The sequence below is a fragment of the Ovis aries genome, chromosome X (assembly GCF_016772045.2).
Source record: "Ovis aries strain OAR_USU_Benz2616 breed Rambouillet chromosome X, ARS-UI_Ramb_v3.0, whole genome shotgun sequence".
In the NCBI taxonomy this organism is placed as follows: domain Eukaryota; kingdom Metazoa; phylum Chordata; class Mammalia; order Artiodactyla; family Bovidae; genus Ovis; species Ovis aries.
In genome coordinates, this window is record NC_056080.1 from 120,653,816 (window position 1) to 120,673,936 (window position 20,121).

A 20,121-nucleotide genomic window follows, 5' to 3' on the forward strand; every position below is an offset into this window, starting at 1 on the left:
GACTGATGCTGAAGCTAAAACTCCAATACTTTGGCCACATGATGCAAAGAACTGACTCATTTGAAAAGACCCTGATGCTGGGAAGGATTGAAGGTGGGAGGAGAAGGGGATGGCAGAGGGTGAGATGGTTGGATGGCATCACCGACTCAATGGACATGAGTTTGAGTAAACCCTGGGAGTTGGTGATGGATAGGGAGGCCTGGTGTGCTACAGTCCATGGGGTTGCAAAATCGGACATGACTGAAAGACTGAACTGAATCATATGTTTTAAAGATCCTAAAAGTTGGAATCAGTAAAGCCCACAGAAATTCATTCTTGCCTTTAAGAACATTTGATTTTTTTTTTGAAAGGGCAGAACCTAAATTCTGAAACCAAATGTAGAAGTCAGAATTGTGGTTCTCAGTGAGAGTGAGTAATTTCCTAGGTGATACAATACAAAGGAATAGGGTGTCAAGGGATGTTTTTTTCTTGTTGGCTCTTAGGCCTCACTCATTTTCATTTCCTACATCGTGCAAAACTTTATTCTGCTCTTTACCATCACTTTGCATGTCTGAATTCAGTAGTGTCAGGTTATTATATAACATGCATGGTGTGTGAAGTCCTTATATCTTTCATACTCAGCATTTTCAGTTCTGCAATTGTACCAGCAAGAGTTGATTTTCCTAACCTGCAGGCATAGCCAGGGGAATTAAAACTTTCATAGTAGAAAAAAATGAAGTGGAATCATAGATAAAGAGAACAAACTAGTGGTTACCAGCTGGGGGAGGGGCAATGGGGGGGGTACTGGGAGGTACAAAATATTATGTGTAAGATAGGCTCAAGGGTATATTGTAAAACATGGTGGATATAGCCAATATAATAACTGTAAATGGAACATAAGTGTAAAAAATTGTATAAAATTTTATCTTCCCAATCCAGGGGTCAAACCCAGGTCTCCCGCATTGCAGGCAGATTCTTTACCAGCTGAGCCACAAGGGAAGCCCAAGAATACTGGCGTGGGTAGCCTATCCTTGCTCAAGAGGATCTTCCCAACCCAGGAATTGAACCAGGGTCTCCTGCATTGCATGCAGATTCTTTATGAATTGAACTATCAGGGAAGCCTTTTAAAAACAAAAATAAAAGAATTTCATAGTTCAGTTGCACAGTTGTGTCCAACTCCTTGCAAACCCATGGACTGCAGCATGCCAGGCCTCACTGCCCATCACCAGCTCTCAGAGTTTACTCAAACTCATGTCCATTGAGTCGGTGATGCCATCCAACCATCTCATTCTGTCATCCTCTTCTCCTCCCACCTTCAATCTTTCCCAGCATCAGGGTCTTTTCAAATGAGTCAGTTCTTTGCATCAGGTGGCCAAAGTATTGGAGTTTCAGCTTCAGCATCAGTCCTGCCAAAGAAGAATCAGGACCGATTTCCTTTAGGATTTACTGGTTGGATCTCTGCGCTGTCTAAAGGTCTCTCAAGAGTCTTCTCCAACACCACAGTTCAAAAGCATCAATGCTTTGGCACTCAGCTTTCTTTATAGTCCAACTCTCACATCCATACATGACTACTGGAAAATCCATAGCTTTGACTAGACAGACCTTTGTTGACAAAGCAATGTCTCTGCTTTTCAATATGCTGTCTAGGTTGGTCATAACTTTTCTTCCAAAGAGCAAGCATCTTTGAATTTCATGGCTGCACTCACCATCTGCAGTGATTTTGGAGCCCCTCAAAATAAAGTCTGTCACAGTTTCTACTGTTTCCCCATCTATTTGCCATGAAGTGATGGGATCAAATGCCATGATTTTAGCTTTCTGAATATTGAGTTTTAAGCCAAATTTTTCACTCTCCTCTTTCACTTTCATCAAGAGGCTCTTTAGGTCTTCTTCACTTTCTGCTATAAAGGTGGTGTCATCTGCGGTATCTGAGGTAATTGACATTTCTCCCAGCAATCTTGATTCCATCTTGTGCTTCATCCAGCCCAGTATTTCTAATGATGTATTCTGCATATAAGTTAAATAAGCAGGGTGACAATATAGAGTCTTGATGTACTCCTTTCCCAATGTGGAACCAGTCTGTTGTTCGATGTCCAGTTCTAACTGTTGCTTCCTGACCTGCATACAGATTTCTCAAGAGTCAGGTCAGGTGGTCTGGTATTCCCATCTCTTTAAGAATTTTCCACAGCTTGTTGCGGACCACACAAAGACTTTGGCATAGTCATTAAAGCAAAAATATATGTTTTTCTGGAACTCTCTTGCTTTTTTGATGATCCAACAGATTTAGCAATTTGATTTCTCGTTCCTCTGCCTTTTCTAAATCCAGCTTAAACATCTGGATGTTCACAGTTCATGTACTGTTGAAGCCTGGCTTGGAGAACTTTGAGATTTACTTTACTAGTATGTGAGATGAATGCAACCTTGTGGTAGTTTGAGCATTCTTTTGCACTGCCTTTCTTTTGGATTGGAATGAAAACAGACATTTTCCAGTCCTGTGGCCACTGGTGAGTTTTCCAAATTTTCTGGCATATTGAGTGCAGCACTTTCACAGTATCATTTAGGATTTGAAATAGCTCAACTGGAATTCTATCACCAAAATTGATAACAAGATGTAAGTAAACAGGATGTATTGGTAGAAATTCTGTCATTTCAGTATCATTAGCAGCTTTAAAGTTTTCAGGCTGTTCTTTGAAACTTTCTTCCTGTGACAAATTCAGCCAAATACCTGTGTTAGCCCCCTTTCATTCTATCATAGAAAACCTTGGACTTACCAATGTTAGATATGTTTTATATGTGTCTGCTAAAAATGCTATCTGATCACTATTTATTCTTCCAATCCAAGAACACAGTATATCTTTCTATCTGTTTGTATCTCCTTCAATTTATTCTACCAGTATTTTATAGTTTTGGGAGTACAAGTCTTTTCCTCCCTTAGTTAGGTTTATTCCTAGGTATTTTATACTTTTTGACACGATAGTAAATGATATTGTTCCTTAATTTCTCTTTCTTAAATTTCATAATTAGTGTATAGAAATGCAACAGACTTCTATACAGTATAATTCCCTTTGCAAACAGTGACAGTTTTACTTCTTTTTCAATATTGCCAAAAAAAGATTATACAACTTAAGGCAATCTTAAGATTCAATGCAATCCATATCAATTTACCAATGTATTTTTTACAGAACAAGAACAAAAAATATATATTTTGTAGTGAAAAAAGGACCCCAAATGGCCAAAGCAATTTTGAGAAAGTAAAACAAAGCTGGAGGAATCAGGCTCCTTGACTTCAGACTATACTACAAAGCTACAGTGATCAAAACAGTATGGTACTGGCACAAAAACAGACACATAGATGAGTGGAACAGGATAGAAAGCTCAGAAATAAACCTATATATTTATGGTCAGTTATTCCATTAATGAAGGAGGTAAGAATACACAACAAGGAAAAGGCAGTCTCTTCAATAAGCGAAGCTGGAAAAAACAGCCACTTGTAAAAGAATGAAATTAGAACATTCTCTAACACCATATACAAAAACAAACTGAAAATGGATTAAAGAACTAACAATAAGACCAGATACTATAAAACTCCCAGAGGAAAACATAAGCAGAACACTCTTTGACATAAGTCACAGCAATGTCTACTTGGATCCATCTCTTAGAGTGATGGAAATAACAACAACAATAATAAAAACACTGGGATAAACAATAATGAAAAATATGAATAATATATATATATAATCTCTGCTGTACAGTAGAAATTAACATTGTAAAACAACTATTTCAATAAAATAAATTAAAATAAATAAGTAAATGGGATCTAATTAAATTTAAATGCTTTTGCACAGCAAAGGGAACCATAAACAAAATGAGAAGACAACTTAGAGAATGGGAGAAGGTATTTGCAAACGATGCATCCAACAAGGGATTATTTCCACAATATATAGACAACTCATACAGCTCAATATCACAAAAACAAACAAATGTTAGTTACTCAGTTGTGTCCAACTTTTTGCGATCCCATGTAATGTAGCTAGCCAGGTTCCTTTGTCCATGGAATTCTCCAGGCAAGATTACTGGAGTATGTAGCCATCCCATTCCCCAGGGGATCTTCCTGACCAGATATCAGACCTCGGTCTCCCACATTGCAGTCAGATTATTTACCATCTGAGCCACCAGAGAAGCACAAAACCAAATAATCCAATCAAAAGATGTGCAGAAGAGTTACAGAGACATTCCAGACATTCCTCTAAAGAATGGACTTCCCTGGTGGCTCAGATGGTAAAGCTTCTGTCTACAATGCGGGAGACCCAGGTTCAATCCCTGGGTTGGGAAGATCCCCTGGAGAAGGAAATGGCAATCCACTCCAGTACTATTGCCTGGAAAATCCCATGGACAGAGGAGCCTGGTAGGCTACAGTCCATGGGGTTGCAAAGAGTCGGACACGACTGAGTGACTTCACTCACTCACTCACTCACTCACTCCTCTAAAGAATACATGCAGATTTCCAACAGTCAGTTCAGTTGTTCAGTCATGTCTGACTCTTTGCGACCCTATGGACTGCATCACACCAGGCCTCCCTGTCCATCACCAACTTCTGGAGCTTGCTCAAATTCATGTCCATCGAGTCAGTGATGCCATCCAACCATCTCATCCTCTGTTGTCCCCTGCTCCTCTTGCATTCAGTCTTTCCCAGCAGCAGGGTCTTTTCCAATGAGTTAGTTCTTTGTATCAGGTGGCCAAAGTAATGGAGTTTCAGCTTTAGCATCATTCCTTCCAATGAATATTCAGGACTGATTTCCTTTAAGATTTACTGGTTGGATCTTGTCCAAGGGACTCTCAAGAGTCTTCTCAAACACCACAGTTCAAAAGCATCAGTTCTTTGGCACTCAACTTTCTTTATAGTGCAACTCTCACATCCATACATGACTGCTGGAAAAATCATAGCTTTGACTTGACAGAACTTTGTTGGCAAAGTAATGTCTCTGCTTTTTAATATGCTGTCTAGGTTTCTCATAGCTTTTCTTTCAAGGAGCAAGCATCTTTTAATTTCATGACTGCAGTGACAATCTGCAGTGATTTTGGAACCCAAGAAAATAAAGTCTGTCACTGTTTCCACTGTTTCCCCATCTATTTGCCATGAAGTGATGGGATCAAATACCATGATCTTAGTCATTTAAATTTTTAGTTTTAAGCCAGCTTTTCACTCTTTTCTTTCACTTTCATCAACATGCTCTTTAGTTCCTCTTTGCTCCATAAGGGTTGTGTGACCTGCATATCTGATGTTATTGATATTTCCCAGGCAGTCTTGATTCCAACTTGTGCTTCTTCCAGCCCCACATTGTGCATGATGTACTCTGCATAAGTTAAATAAGTAGGGTGAAAATATACAGCCCTGATATACTCCTTTCCCAATTTGGAACCAGTCTGTTGTTCCATGTCTGGTTATAACTGTCCCTTCTTGACCTTCATACAGATTTGTCAAGAGGCAGGTCAGATGGTCTCATATTCCCACCTCTTGAAGTATTTTCTATAAATCATTGTGATACACACACTCTAAGGCTTTAGTGTAATCAATCAAGCAGGAATAGGTATTTTTCTGGAATTCTCTTGCCTTCTCTATGATCCAGTGGATGTTGGCAATTTAATCTCTGATTCCTCTGCCTTTTAAAATCCATCTTGGGGGATAGTCCTAAGATGGTAGAGGAATAGGATGGGGAGACCACTTTCTCCCCTACAAATTCATCAAAAGAACATTTAAATGCTGAGTAAATTCCACAAAACAACTTCTGAATGATGGCAGAGGACATCAGGCAACCAGAAAAGCAGCTCATTGTTTTCAAAAGGAGGTAGGAAAAAATATAAAAGACAAAAAAAGAGACAAAGAGGTAGGGACAGAGCTCTGTCCTGGGAAGGAAGTCTTAAAAAGAGAGAAGTTTCCAAACACCAGGAAACACTCTCACTGCCAAGTCTGTGGTGAGCCTTGGAAGCACAGAGGGCAACATAACAGGGAGGGAAAATAAATAAATAATTACAACCCACAGATTACGAGCCCAACGGTAACTCCCAGTGGAGAAGCAGCACAGATGCCTGCACCCGCCACTAGCAAGCAGGGGCTGGGCAGGGAGGTGTGGGCTGCATTGCTTAGAGTAAGGATCTGGCCTGAATGCCCCTAAGCACAATCGGAGCAAACTAACTTGGGCTAGCAAGCCAGACTGTGGGATAACTACCACGCAAAAAGCCAGCCCTAACCTAAGACACCCCCAGGCCCATGCACAGAACAAAGGACTGAACAGAGATAGCTGCCTGCAGACCATCCCCCTCCAGTGACAGATAGCCAGAGCCAGAAGGGGACAATCGCATCCCCAGAGAGACATTATCTACAAAACTGTAAGCAGGCTTCTTTGCTAAGACTTCTTGGGGTTCTGGACAGTCTACATCCCCCTGAAAGGTGCACCAGTTGTACACCCAGAAAACCAAGCAGCAGGGACGAGGGAGGCAATAAGTCACAGCAACTGCACTCACCAAACACCTCATCACCTGAGCTGCTTGGACCTGGGAAGGGCACAAAATGTATGCCCAACTGAGTCTGCACCTCTGAGGACCACCCAAAGGCCTGAACCTGAGCGGCTTGGACCTGGGAGGTGCATGCAGCCCACGGCTGGCCTTGGATGGTTCCTGGTGGAGCAACCTAGAGCCTGAGCAGTGTGGGTAGGGAGGGCACATGTGCCATGAGCAGGGGCAGGCCCAGTGTGGCTGAGGCACTGCGAGCACATGCCAGTATTATTTGTTTGCAGCATCCCTCCCTCCCCACAGCGTGACTGAACAAGTGAGCCCAAAAAACGTGTTCACCACCCTTTGTGTCAGGGCAGAAATCAGACACTGAGGAGATCAGCAAACAGAAGAAGCTAAAACAGAGGGAACCGCCTTGGAAGTGACAGGTGCAATAGATTAAAACCCTGTCGTTAATACTGACTACATAGAAAGGGGCTTATAGATCTTGAGAAATATAAGCCGGACCAAGGAACTATTCGAAAATGAACTGACCCCACAATACCCACAACAACACCAGAGAAAGTCCTAGATATATTTTTACTATTTTTAAGATCATTTAAAAAAATTTTTTTTAAATTTTAAATCCTCTATTACTCCTTTAATTTTCACTTTTATAACCTACTATTTCTTTGCAAAAAAAAAAAGACCCTACTTTTAAAAGCAAACTATATATATATATATATATATATATATATAAAATTATAATTTTGTGACTTTGTTTTTTTCTCCCTTTTTTTTCTTTATTTCTTAAATATTGTATTTTCGAAATTCCAAACTCTACTCTAGATTTTTAATCTTTGCTTTTTGGTATTTGTTATCAATTTGTACCTTTAAGAATGCAATCTTAGTACCCATTTTTACTTGGGAGTGACATTACTGGCTTGACTGCTCCCTCCCCCTTTGGACTCTCCTTTTTCTCCACCAGGTCGCCTGTGTCTCCTCCCTACCCCCTCTCTTCTCTACCCAACTCTGTGAATTTCTGTGTGTTCCAGACTGTGGAGAACACTTAGGGAACTGATTTACTGGCTGGATCTGTCTCTCTCCTTTTCAGTCCCCCCTTTTATCCTCCTGGCCACCTCTGTCTCCTTCCTCCCTCTTCTCTTCCCTGTATAACTCCATGAACATCTCTGAGTGGTCCAGATTGTGGAGTGCACATAGGAAGTGAATAATGGCTAGCTTGCTTTCTCCTCTATTGATTCCACCTCATCTCATTCGGGTCACCTCTAACTCCCTCCTCCCTCTTCTCTTCTCCATGTAACTCTGTGAATCTCTCTGGGTGTCCCTGACTGTGGAGAAACTTTTCATCTCTAACCTAGATGTTTCATCAATGGTGCTGTATAGAAGAAGTCCTGAGACTACTGTAAAAATAAGACTGAAAACCAGAAGCAGGAGGCTTAAGTCCAAACCCTGAGAACACCAGAAAACTCCTGACTCCAGGGAACATTAATTGACAGGAACTCATCAAAGGCCTCCATAGCTACACTGAAACCAAGTACCACCCAAGGGTCAACAAGTTCAAGAGCAAGACATACCACACAAATTCTCCAGCAACACAGGAACACAGCTCTGAGCTTCAATATACAGGCTGCCCAAAGTTACTCCAAAACCATTGACATCTCATAACTCATTACTAGACAGTTCATTTCACTCCAGTGAGACGAAATCTAGCTCGACCCACCAGAATACTGACACAAGCTTCCCTAACCAAGAAACATTGACAAGCCACCTGTACAACCCCACCCACAGTGAGGAAACTTCACAATAAAGAGAACTCCAAAAACTGCCAGAATACAAAAAGGACACCCCAAAATCATCAATATAAACAAGATGAAGAGACAGAGAAATATCCAGCAATAAAAGAACAGGATAAATGCCCACCACACCAAACAAAAGAGGAAGAGATAGGGAATCTACCTGATAAAGAATTCTGAATAATGATAGTGAAAATGATCCAAAATCTTGAAATCAAAATGGAATCACAGATAAAGAGCGTGGAGACAAGGATTGAGAATATGCAAGAAAGGTTTAATAAGGAACTAGAAGAAATAAAAAAGAGTCAATATATAATGAATAATGCAATAAATGAGATAAAAAACACTCCGGGGACAACAAATAGTAGAATAGCAGAGGCAGAAGATAGGATTAGTGAATTAGAAGATAGAATGGTAGAAATAAATTAATCAGAGAGGAAAAAAGAAAAACAAATAAAAAGAGATGAGGACCATCTCAGAGACCTCCAGGACAGTGTGAAACACCATGACATTCGAATCATAGGAGTCCCAGAAAAAGAAGACAAAAAGAAAGACCATGAAAAAATACTTGAGGAGATAAGAGTTGAAAATTCCCTAAAATGGGGAAGGAAATAATCACCCAATCCAAGAAACCCAGAGAGTCCCAAACAGGATAAACCCAAGGTGAAACACCCCAAGACTCATATTAATCAATTTAACAAAGACCAAACACAAAGAACAAATATTAAAAGCAGCAAGGGAAAAACAACAAATAACACACAAGGGGATTCCCATAAGGATAACAGCTGATCTTTCTATAGAAATTCTTCAAGCCAGGAGGGAATGGCAAGACATACTTAAAGTGATGGAGAAAATAACCTACAGCCCTGATTACTGTACCCAGCAAAGTTCTCATTCCAATATGAAGGAGAAATCAAAAGCTTTACAGACAAGCAAAATCTGAGAGAATTCAGCACCACCAAACCAGCTCACCAACAAATGCTAAAGGATCTTCTCTAGACAGGAAACACAAAAAGGGTGTATAAACCCGAACCAAAAATAATAAAGTAATGGCAATGGGATCATACTTATCAGTAATTACCTTAAAAGTAAATGGGTTGAATGTCCCAACCAAAAGACAAAGACAGGCAGAATGGATACAAAAACAAGACCCCTATATATGTTGTCTACAAGAGACCCACCTCAAAACAGGGGACACATACAGACTGAAAGTCAAGGGCTGGAAAAAGATTTTCCATGAAAATAGAGACGAAAGAAAGCAGGAGTAGCAATACTCATATCAGATAATATAGACTTTAAAACAAAGGCTATGAAAAGAGACAAAGAAGGACACTACATAATGATCAAAGGATCAATCCAAGAAGAAGATATAAAAATTATAAATATATATGCACCCAACATAGGAGCACCACAATATGTAAGACAAATGCTAACAAGTATGAAAGGAGAAATTAACAATAGCACAATAATAGTGGGATACTTTAATACCTGACTCACACCTATGGATAGATCACTAAACAGAAAATTAACAAGGAAACACAAACTTTAAATGAAACAATAGACCAGTTAGACCTAATTGATATCTATGGGACATTTCACCCCAAAACAATGAATTTTACCTTTTTCTCAAGTGCACACAGAAACTTCTTCAGGATAGATCACATCCTGGGCCATAAAACTAGCCTTGGAAAATTAAAAAAAAAAAAAACCATGAAATTATTCCAAGCATGTTTTCTGACCACAATGCAGTAAGATTAGATCTCAATTACAGGGAAAAAAAACAACTATAAAAAATTCCAACATATGGAGGCTGAACAACACACTGCTGAATAACCAACAAATCAGAGAAGAAATCAAAAAAGAAATAAAAATATGCATAGAAATGAATCAAAATGAAACACAACAACCCAATACCTGTGGGCACTATAAAAGCAGTGCTAAAGGGAAAGTTCATAGCAATACAGGCATACCTCAAGAAACAAGAAAAAAGTCAAATAAACAACCTAACTCTACACCAAAAGCAACTAGAAAAAGAAGAAATGAAGAATCCCAGGGTTAGTAGAAGGAAAGGAATCTTAAAAATAAGGGCAGAAATAAATGCAAAAGAAACAAAAGAGACCATAGCAAAAATCAACAAAGCCAAAAGCTGGTTCTTTGAGAAGACAAATTAAAGTGACAAACCATTAGCCAGACTCACCAAGAAACAAAGGGAGAAAAATCAAATCAATAAAATTAGAAATGAAAATAGAGAGATCATAACAGACAACACAGAAATACAAAGGATCATAAGAGACTACACTCAGCAATTACATGCCAATAAAATGGACAACTTGGAAGAAATGGAAGAATTCTTAGAAAAGTACAACTTTCCAAAACTGAACCAGGAAGAAATAGAAAATCTTAACAGACCCACCACAAGCACGGAAATTGAAACTGTAATCAGAAATCTCCCAGCAAACAAAAGCCCAAGTCCAGACGGCTTCACAGCTGAATTCTACCAAAAATTTAGAGAAGAGCTAACACCTATACTACTCAAACTCTTCCAGAAAACTGCAGAGGAAAGTAAACTGCCAAACTCATTCTATGAGGCCACCATCACCCTAATACTGAAACCAGAGAAAGATGCCAAAAAAAAAAAAAAAAAGAAAATTACAGGCCAATATCATTGATGAACATAGACGCAAAAATCCTTAACAAAATTCTAGCAATCAGAATCCAACAACACATTAAAAAGATCATACACCATGATCAAAGGGCTTTATCCCAGGGATGCAAGGATTCTTCAATATCCACAAATCAATCAATGTAATACACTACATTAACAAATTGAAAAATAAAACCATATGATTATCTCAATAGATGCAGAGAAAGTCTTTGACAAAATTCAACATCCATTTATGATAGAAACTCTCCAGAAGGCAGGAATAGAAGGAACATACCTCAACATAATAAAAGCTATATATGACAAACCCACAGCAAACAATACCTTCAATGGTGAAAAATTGAAAGCATTTCCCTAAAGTCAGGAACAAGACAAGGGTGCCCGCTTTCACCATTACTATTCAACATATTTCTGGAAGTTTTGGCCACAGCAATCAGAGAAGAAAAAGAAATAAAAGGAAGCCAAATTGGAAAAGAAGAAGAAGTAAAAGACTCACTGTTTGCAGATGACATGATCCTCTACATATAAAACCCTAAAAACTCCACCAGAAAATTACTGGAGCTAATCAATGAATACAGTAAAGTTGCAGGATATAAAATCAACACACAGAAATCCCTTGCATTCCTATACACTAACAATGAGAAAACAGAAAGAGAAATTAAGGAAGCAATTCCATTCACCATAGCAACGAAAATAATAAAATACTTAGGAATATACCTACCTAAAGAAACTAAAGACCTATATATAAAAAACTATAAAACACTGGTGAAAGAAATTAAAGAGGACACTAATAGATGGAGAAATATACCATGTTCATGGATCGGAAGAATCAATATAGTGAAAATGAGTATACTACCCAAAGCACCTTATAGATTCAATTCAATCCCTATCAAGCTGCCAATGGTATTTTTCACAGAGCTAGGACAAATAATTTCACAATTTGTATGGTAAAACAGAACACCTCGAATAGTCAAAGAAATCTTGAGAAAGAAGAATGGAACTGGAGGACTCAACCTGCCTGACTTCAGGCTCTACGACAAAGCCACAGTCATCAAGAGAGTATGGGACTGGCACAAAGACAGAAATATAGATCAATGGAACAAAATAGAAAGCCCAGAGATAAATCCATGCACCTATGGACACCTTATCTTTGACAAAGGAGGCAAGAATATACAATGAATTAAAGACAATCTCTTTAACAAGTGCTGCTGGTCAACCACTTGTAAAAGAATGAAAGTAGAACACTTTCTAACACCATACACAAAAATAAACTCAAAATGGATTAAAGATCTAAACATAAGACCAGAAACTATAAAAGTCCTAGAAGAGAACATAGGCAAAACACTCTCTGACATAAGTCACAGCATGATCCTCTATGACCCACCTCCCAGAATACTGGAAATAAAAGCAAAAATAAACAAATGGGACCTAATTAAACTTAAAATCTTCTGCAAAACAAAGGAAACTATAAGCAAGGTGAAAAGACAGCCTTCAGAATGGAAGAAAATAATAGCAAATGAAGCAACTGACAACTAGTCTCAAAAATATACAAGCAACTCCTGCAGCTCAATTCCAGAAAAATAAACTACCCCATCAAAAAATGGGCTAAAGCACTAAATAGACATTTCTCCAAAGAAGACATACAGATGGCTAACGAACACATGAAAAGATGCTCAACATCACTCATTATCAGAGAAATGCAAATCAAAATCACAATGAGGTACCATTTCACGCCAGTCAGAATGGCTGCGATCCAAAAGTCTACAAGCAATAAATGCTGGAGAGGATGTGGAGAAAAGGGAACCCTCTTACACTGTTGGTGGGAATGCAAACTCGTATAGCCACTATGGAAAACAGTGTGGAGACTTCTTAAAAACTGGAAATAGAACTGCCTTATGACCCAGCAATCCCACTTCTGGGCATACACACTGAGGAAACCAGAATTGAAAGAGACATGTGTACCCCAATGTTCACTGCAGCACTCCTTCTAATAGCCAGGACATGGAAGCAACCTAGATGTCCATCAGCAGATGAATGGATAAGAAAGCAGTGGTACATATACACAATGGAGTATTACTCAGCCATAAAAAAGAATACATTTGAATCAGTTCTAATGAGGTGGATGAAACTGGAGCCTATTATACAGAGTGAAGTAAGCCAGAAAGAAAAACACCAATAGAGGTTACTAATGCATATATATATGGAATTTAGACAGATGGTAATGATAACCCTGTATGCAAGACAGCAAAAGAGACTCAGATGTATAGAACAGTCTTTGGGACTCTGTGGGAGAGGGAGAGGGTGAGATGATTTGGATGAATGGCATTGAAACATGTATAATGTCATATATGAAATGAATAGCCAGTCCAGGTTCAATGCATGATACTGGATGCTTGGTGCTGGTGCACTGAGACAACCCAGAGGGATGGTATGGGGAGCGAGGAGGGAGGGGGTTTCAGGATGGGGAACACGTGTATACCTGTGCCGGATTCATGTTGGTGTATGGCAAAACCAATACAATACTGTAATGTAATTAACCTCCAATTAAAATAAATAAATCTATATAAAAAAATAAAATCCATCTTGAACATCTGGACATTCATGGTTCACATACTGCTACAGCCTGCCTTGGAGAATTTTGAGCATTGTTTTGCTAGCATGTGACATGAGTGCAATTGTGCATTAGTTTGAGCATTCTTTGGCACTGCCTTTCTTTAGGATTGGAATGAAAACAGACATTTTCCAGTCCTGTGGCCACTGCAGTGTTTTCCAGATTTGCTGGCATATTGAGTGCAGTACTTTCATAGCATCATCTTTTAGGATTTGAAATAGCTTAACTGGAATTGCTTCACTTCCATTAGCTTTGTTCATAGGAATGCTTCCTAAGGCCCACTCGACTTTGCATTCTAGGATGTCTGGCTATAGGTGAGTGATCACACCATCGTGTTTATCTGGGTCATTAAGTTGTTTTTTTTTGTTTTTTTGTTTTTTTTTGGTATAGTTCTTCTGCATATTCTTGCCACATCTTCTTAGTATCTTCTGCTTCTGTCAGGTCCATATCATTTCTATCCTTTATTTGGCCCATCTTTGCATGAAATGCAAACCTAAAAATTGCTGGCTGGGATATGAAAAAAATCTGAACATCACTAAGTATTAGACAAATACAAATCAAAGCTACAATGAGTTATTACCTCATTCCAGTCATAATAGCCATCATCAACAGTGTAAAAATGTCTTAATAAATGCTGGATATTACGTCGAATAAAAGGAACACTCCTATACTGTTGGTGGGAATGTAAATCGGCACAGCCACTATGGAGGACTGTATGCAGGTTCCTTAAAAAGCTAAAATTAGAGCTACCATATGATCCAACTATTCCACTCTTAGACATATACCCAAAGAAAACTATCATTCAAAATGATACATGCACCCCAATGTTATCTGCAGCACTATTACAATATCCAGGACATGGAAGCAACCTAAAATATTCATCAAGAAATGAATGGATAAAGGACACACACACACACACATACACACATTATTACTTATCCATAAAAAAGAATGAAATAATGCCATTTGTAGCAACATGGATGGTCCTAGAGATTATCATGCTAAATGAATCCAGACAAAGACAAATATAATATGCTATCATTTATATGTGGAATCTAAAAACAAAAAAAAAAGATACAAAATGAGCTTATTTACAAAACAAAAATATACCCACAACAGAAGACAAACTTTTTGTCACCAAAGAAGAAAGGGAAGGATAAATTAGGAGTTTGCGATCAGCATATAAACACTACTATTTATACATACATATATATATATGTATATATGTATACATATATACATATATATATACATATATATACATATACATATATATATATATATATATATATATATATATATATATATATATATATATGACAGATTACCAAGACCTATTGTATAGCACAGGGAACTATGACACCAATTTTACAATAACCTATAAGGGAAAATTGGAGAAGGCAATGGCATCCCACTCCAGTACTCTTGCCTGGAAAATCCCATGGATGGAGGAGCCTGGTAGGCTGCAGTCCATGGGGTCGCTGAGAGTTGGACAGGACTCAGGGACTTCACTTTCACTTTTCACTTTCATACATTGGAGAAGGAAATGGCAACCCACTCCAGTGTTCTTGCCTGGAGAAGCCCAGGGATGGTGGAGCCTCGTGGGCTTCCATTTATGGGGTTGCACAGAGTTGGACACGACTGAAGCGACTTAGAAGCAGCAGCAGCATAAGGGAAAATAATTTAAAAAAGAAAAAAAGTGTATATATATACACATATACATACATACACATACTATATATAAATACTTTAATTAAAAAAAGAAAAGCTATATGATCCTGCATTTCCACTTCTGGGTATCAGTTCAGTTCAGTCGCTCAGTCGTGTCCGACTCTTTGCCACCACATGAATCACAGCACACCAGGCCTCCCTGTTCATCACCATGTCCCGGAGTTCATTCAGACCCACGTCCATCTAGTCTGTGATGCCATCCAGCGATCTCATCCTCAGTCGTCCCCTTTTCCTCCTGTCCCCAATCCCTCCCAGCATCAGAGTTTTTTCCAATGAGTCAACTCTTTGCATGAGGTGGCCAAAGTACTGGAGTTTCAGTTTTAGCATCATTCCTTCCAAAGAAATCCCCGGATTGATCTCCTTCAGAATGGACTGGTTGGATCTCCTTGCAGTCCAAGGGACTCTCAAGAGTCTTCTCCAACACCACAGTTCAAAAGAATCAATTCTTTGGCGCTCAGCCTTCTTCACAGTTCAACTCTCACATCCATACATGACCACTGGAAAAATCATAGCCTTGACTAGATGGACCTTAGTTGGCAAAGTAATGTCTCTGCTTTTGAATATACTATCTAGGTTGGTCATAACTTTTCTTCCAAGGAGTAAGCGTCTTTTAATTTCATGGCTACAGTCACCATCTGCAGTGATTCTGGAGCCCAAAAAAATCAAGTCCAACACTGTTTCCCCATCTATTTCCCATGAAGTGATGGGACCAGATGCCATGATCTTCGTTTTCTGAATGTTGAGCTTTAAGCCAACGTTTTCGCTCTCCTCTTTCACTTTCATCAAGAGGCTTTTAGCTCCTCTTCACTTTCTGCCATAAGGGTGGTGTCATCTGCATATCTAGGTTATTGATATTTCTCCCAGCAATCTTGATTCCAGCTTGTGTTTCTTCCAGTCCAGTGTTTCTTATGATGTGCTCTGCATATAAGTAAAATAAGCACGGTGACAATATACAGCCTTGACGTACTCCTTTTCCTATTTGGAACCAGTCTGTTGTTCCATGTCCAGTTCTAACTGTTGCTTCCTGACCTGCATACAGATTTCTCAAGAGGCAGGTCAGGTGGTCTTGTATTCCCATCTCTTTCAGAATTTTCCACAGTTGATTGTGAGCCACACAGTCAAAGGCTTTGGCATAGTTAATAAAGCAGAAATAGATGTTTTTTCTGGAACTCTCTTGCTTTTTCCATGATCCAGCAGATGTTGGCAATTTGATCTCTGGTTCCTATGCCTTTTCTAAAACCAGCTTGAACATCAGGGAGTTCACGGTTCACGTATTGCTGAAGCCTGGCTTGGAGAATTTTGAGCATTTCTTTACTAGCATGTGAGATGAGTACAATTGTGCGGTAGTTTGAGCATTCTTTAGCATTGCCTTTCTTTGGGATTGGAATGAAAACGGACCCTTTCCAGTCCTGTGGCCACTGCTGAGTTTTCCAAATTTGCTGGCATATTGAGTGTAGCACTTTCACAGCACACATCTTTCAGGATTTGAAGCAGCTCAATTAGAATTCCGTCACCTCCACTAGCTTTGTTCATAGTGATACTTTCTAAGGCCCACTTGACTTCACATTCCAAGACACTTGGCTCTAGATTAGTGATCACATCATCATGACTATCTGGGCTGTGAAGATCTTTTTTGTACAGTTCTTCCGTGTATTCTTGCCACCTCTTCTTAATATCGTCTGCTTCTGTTAGGTCCATATCATTTCTGTTTTTTATCGAGCCCATCTTTGTATGACATGTTCCCTTGGTATCTCTAATTTTCTTGAAGAGATCTCTAGTCTTTCCCAATCTGTTGTTTTCGTCTATTTCTTTGCATTTGTATATACCCCCAGAAATGAAAACAGGCACTCAAACATATTGTACATCTATGTTCACAGCAGCATTATTTTCAACAGTCAAAAGGTGAAAACAACCCAAGTGTCCATCCATGAATGAATGGACAAATCAAGGTGGTATATTCATAAAATCTAATATTATTTAGCATTAAAAAGAACCAAAATTCTGACACATGCTACAACATTAATATAGACATACTAAGTAAAACCAGACACAATAGGACAAATATATGATTCTAGAAATAGACATACCTAGAATAGTCTAAATTATGAAAAGTAAAAGTCACTTAGTCATGTCCAACTCTTTGCAACTCCATCGACTATATAGTCCATGAAATTCTCCATGCCAGAATACTGTAGTGGGTAGCTATTCCCTTCTCCAGGGTATCTCCCCAATCCAGGGATTGAACCCAGGTCTCTGACATTGCAAGCAGATTCTTTACCAGCTGAGCCAGTCTAATTTATAGAGAAAGAAAATAAGAACAGAGGATACCAGGTACTGAGAGGGGAAAAAATGATGAGTTATTGCTTATTAGGTACAAAGTTTTAGTTTTAGATGATAAAAATATTCTAGATATGGGTAGTAGTGAGGGTTGCACAACAATCTGAATGTACCTACTGCACTGAACTATGCTTAAACTTAGTTACATATGTTTTGTGTGCTCAGTCGCATCCAAGTCTTGGTGGCCCAATGAACTGTAGCCCATCAGGCTCTTCTGCTCCTCCAGGCTCCTCTTTCCATGGAATTTTCTAGGCAAAAATATTGGAGTGGGTTGCCATTTCCTACTCTAGTCGGTCTTCCCAACAGGGATTGAACCTGTGTTTCTTGTATCTCCTACATTGGCAGGTGGATCCTCTACCACCAGCACCACCTGGGATATATGGTTTACCACAGTGTAAAATGTCAGTCTTTATCCAAACCAAGATTGTAAACATGAATTGTGATTGGAATTATAATCAGTAATCAGAAGAAACTTTGCCACGGACAAACTCTAGTCAGGCTTCTCTGAGCCTTCTCATTAATTTGGCCTCAACCTTAGCATACAAAAACTGCATAAGTGATGTCTGTTCACACCTTCTACCCTTTAAAACAGTTGGAAAAACACTAGAATAGTTGCTACCAGCTCAAAGCTGCATCTCTAGGATGATGACTCCGTCCCCCTTAAGTTCCCGCCTGGGAAAGCTCAAGGCTACCAGAAGAATTTACTATTCTGGCAACCAACACCTGATGATAGGACTTCTATCTCTGAATCTCAATGAGATGATAGAAGTTTAACTCTGATAGGTGCCAGGTAACAGACAAAGATGACAATTACATTAACCAACCCACCTTTCCACTTTTTGTAAATTTCCACTACTTTGACACTACTCAAGCCTCCACTATACTTTCTCTCCATTCCTTCATTATCCATTTAAAATGCCCAGTTGCTTTTGCACAAATTGAATTCAGTTCATGCTGAAGTTTTTTTTTCCCCTATTGTAATAGTATTACGAATATAATCCTTCTCTCTTTAATTAGTGTCTGACTTTATCATTGACTGTGATAAAGAGCATGGAGGGTAGCCAGACAACTTTGTTTCAAATACCAGTAGGGGCAGAACCTAGGTTAAATCATATACCTCCTTTGTATCTTATTTTAGTCATGGGAAAATAGGGATAATAATAGCAGGCTTATAGACAGGACTACATGAACTAATCCACGTAATTAACTTAAAACAGTTCTTGGCACATACTGAAGGCTACATGATGGTTTTACTTTCACAATCACTGTTCCTCGCAACTTGTTTCACAGGAACTGGTAGGCAACTGACAAAGGGGTAAATATTTGTAACATTTATGTAAAACAATGGATTGTATTAAAAAGTTCTTATGAATATAAAAATTAAATGTTCTGATCGAAATATTTGCAAAACTCAGGTAAAGACAGCTCATAACAAAACCAAAGATTGCCAATAAATACATAAAAATATATTTGACCAAGCGAAAGACAAAAACAAAAAATCTAATTAAAACAGACAAAAACCCAGCAAAGTGATATCATTTGTCTCCTATTAGGCTGAAAAAGAAGAAACAGTAAAACCAAAAATTAAACAATCCATAATTGGTGAGTGTGTATGAAAATGAATACTCATGCTTGGTCTATTAACAAATTATGTTTTATTTAGTGAGTAAAGTTCACTGACTAGAAAAAATGTCCACAGCACAATGATGAATGAAAAAAGATTGTGAAACAGCATCTAAAATGTTGTAGATACATCTGGTTGGCAGTATTTCACTGATACAAAAAAAATGATTTAGTTTCTTCTATTATTTGAAATTTTATAAGTATTTTTTAACTGAAAAAAAAATTGAAAACAAGAAAAATTCCTTAATCTTAAGTAGTAGATGAAAAGCAAAAAGGCGTTTTTAGGACTGAAGCAGTGCCTGCAAGAAACTCACTTCCCCAGGATTATGTAGGAGGAACTTTGGCAAATAACATTGTACTGGAGTTCAGTTAGTAATTTACTAATGTCCTTATAAATGCACCAAGAGAATTAACTGGTCACAGCAAATACCCTCTTCCAACAACATAAGAGATGACCCTACACATGGACATCACCAGATGGTCAATACCAAAATCAGACTAATTATATTCTTTGCAGCTGAATATGGAGAAGCTCTATACAGTCAGCAAAAACAAGATGGGGAGCTGACTGTGGATCAGATCATGAACTCCTTATTGCCAAATTCAGACTGAAATTGAAGAAAGTAGGGAAAATCACTAGACTATTCAGGTAGGACCTAAATCAAATCTCTTACAATTATACAGTGGAAGTGACGAACAGATTCAAGGGATTAGAACTGATAGACAGAGTGCCTGAAGAACTATGGATGGGGGTTCATGACATTGTACAGGAGGCAGTTATCAAGACCATACCTGAGAAAAAGAAATGCAAAAAGGCAAAATGGTTGCTTGAGGAGGACTTACAAATAGCTGAAAAAAAAAAAAAAAACAGGCGAAAG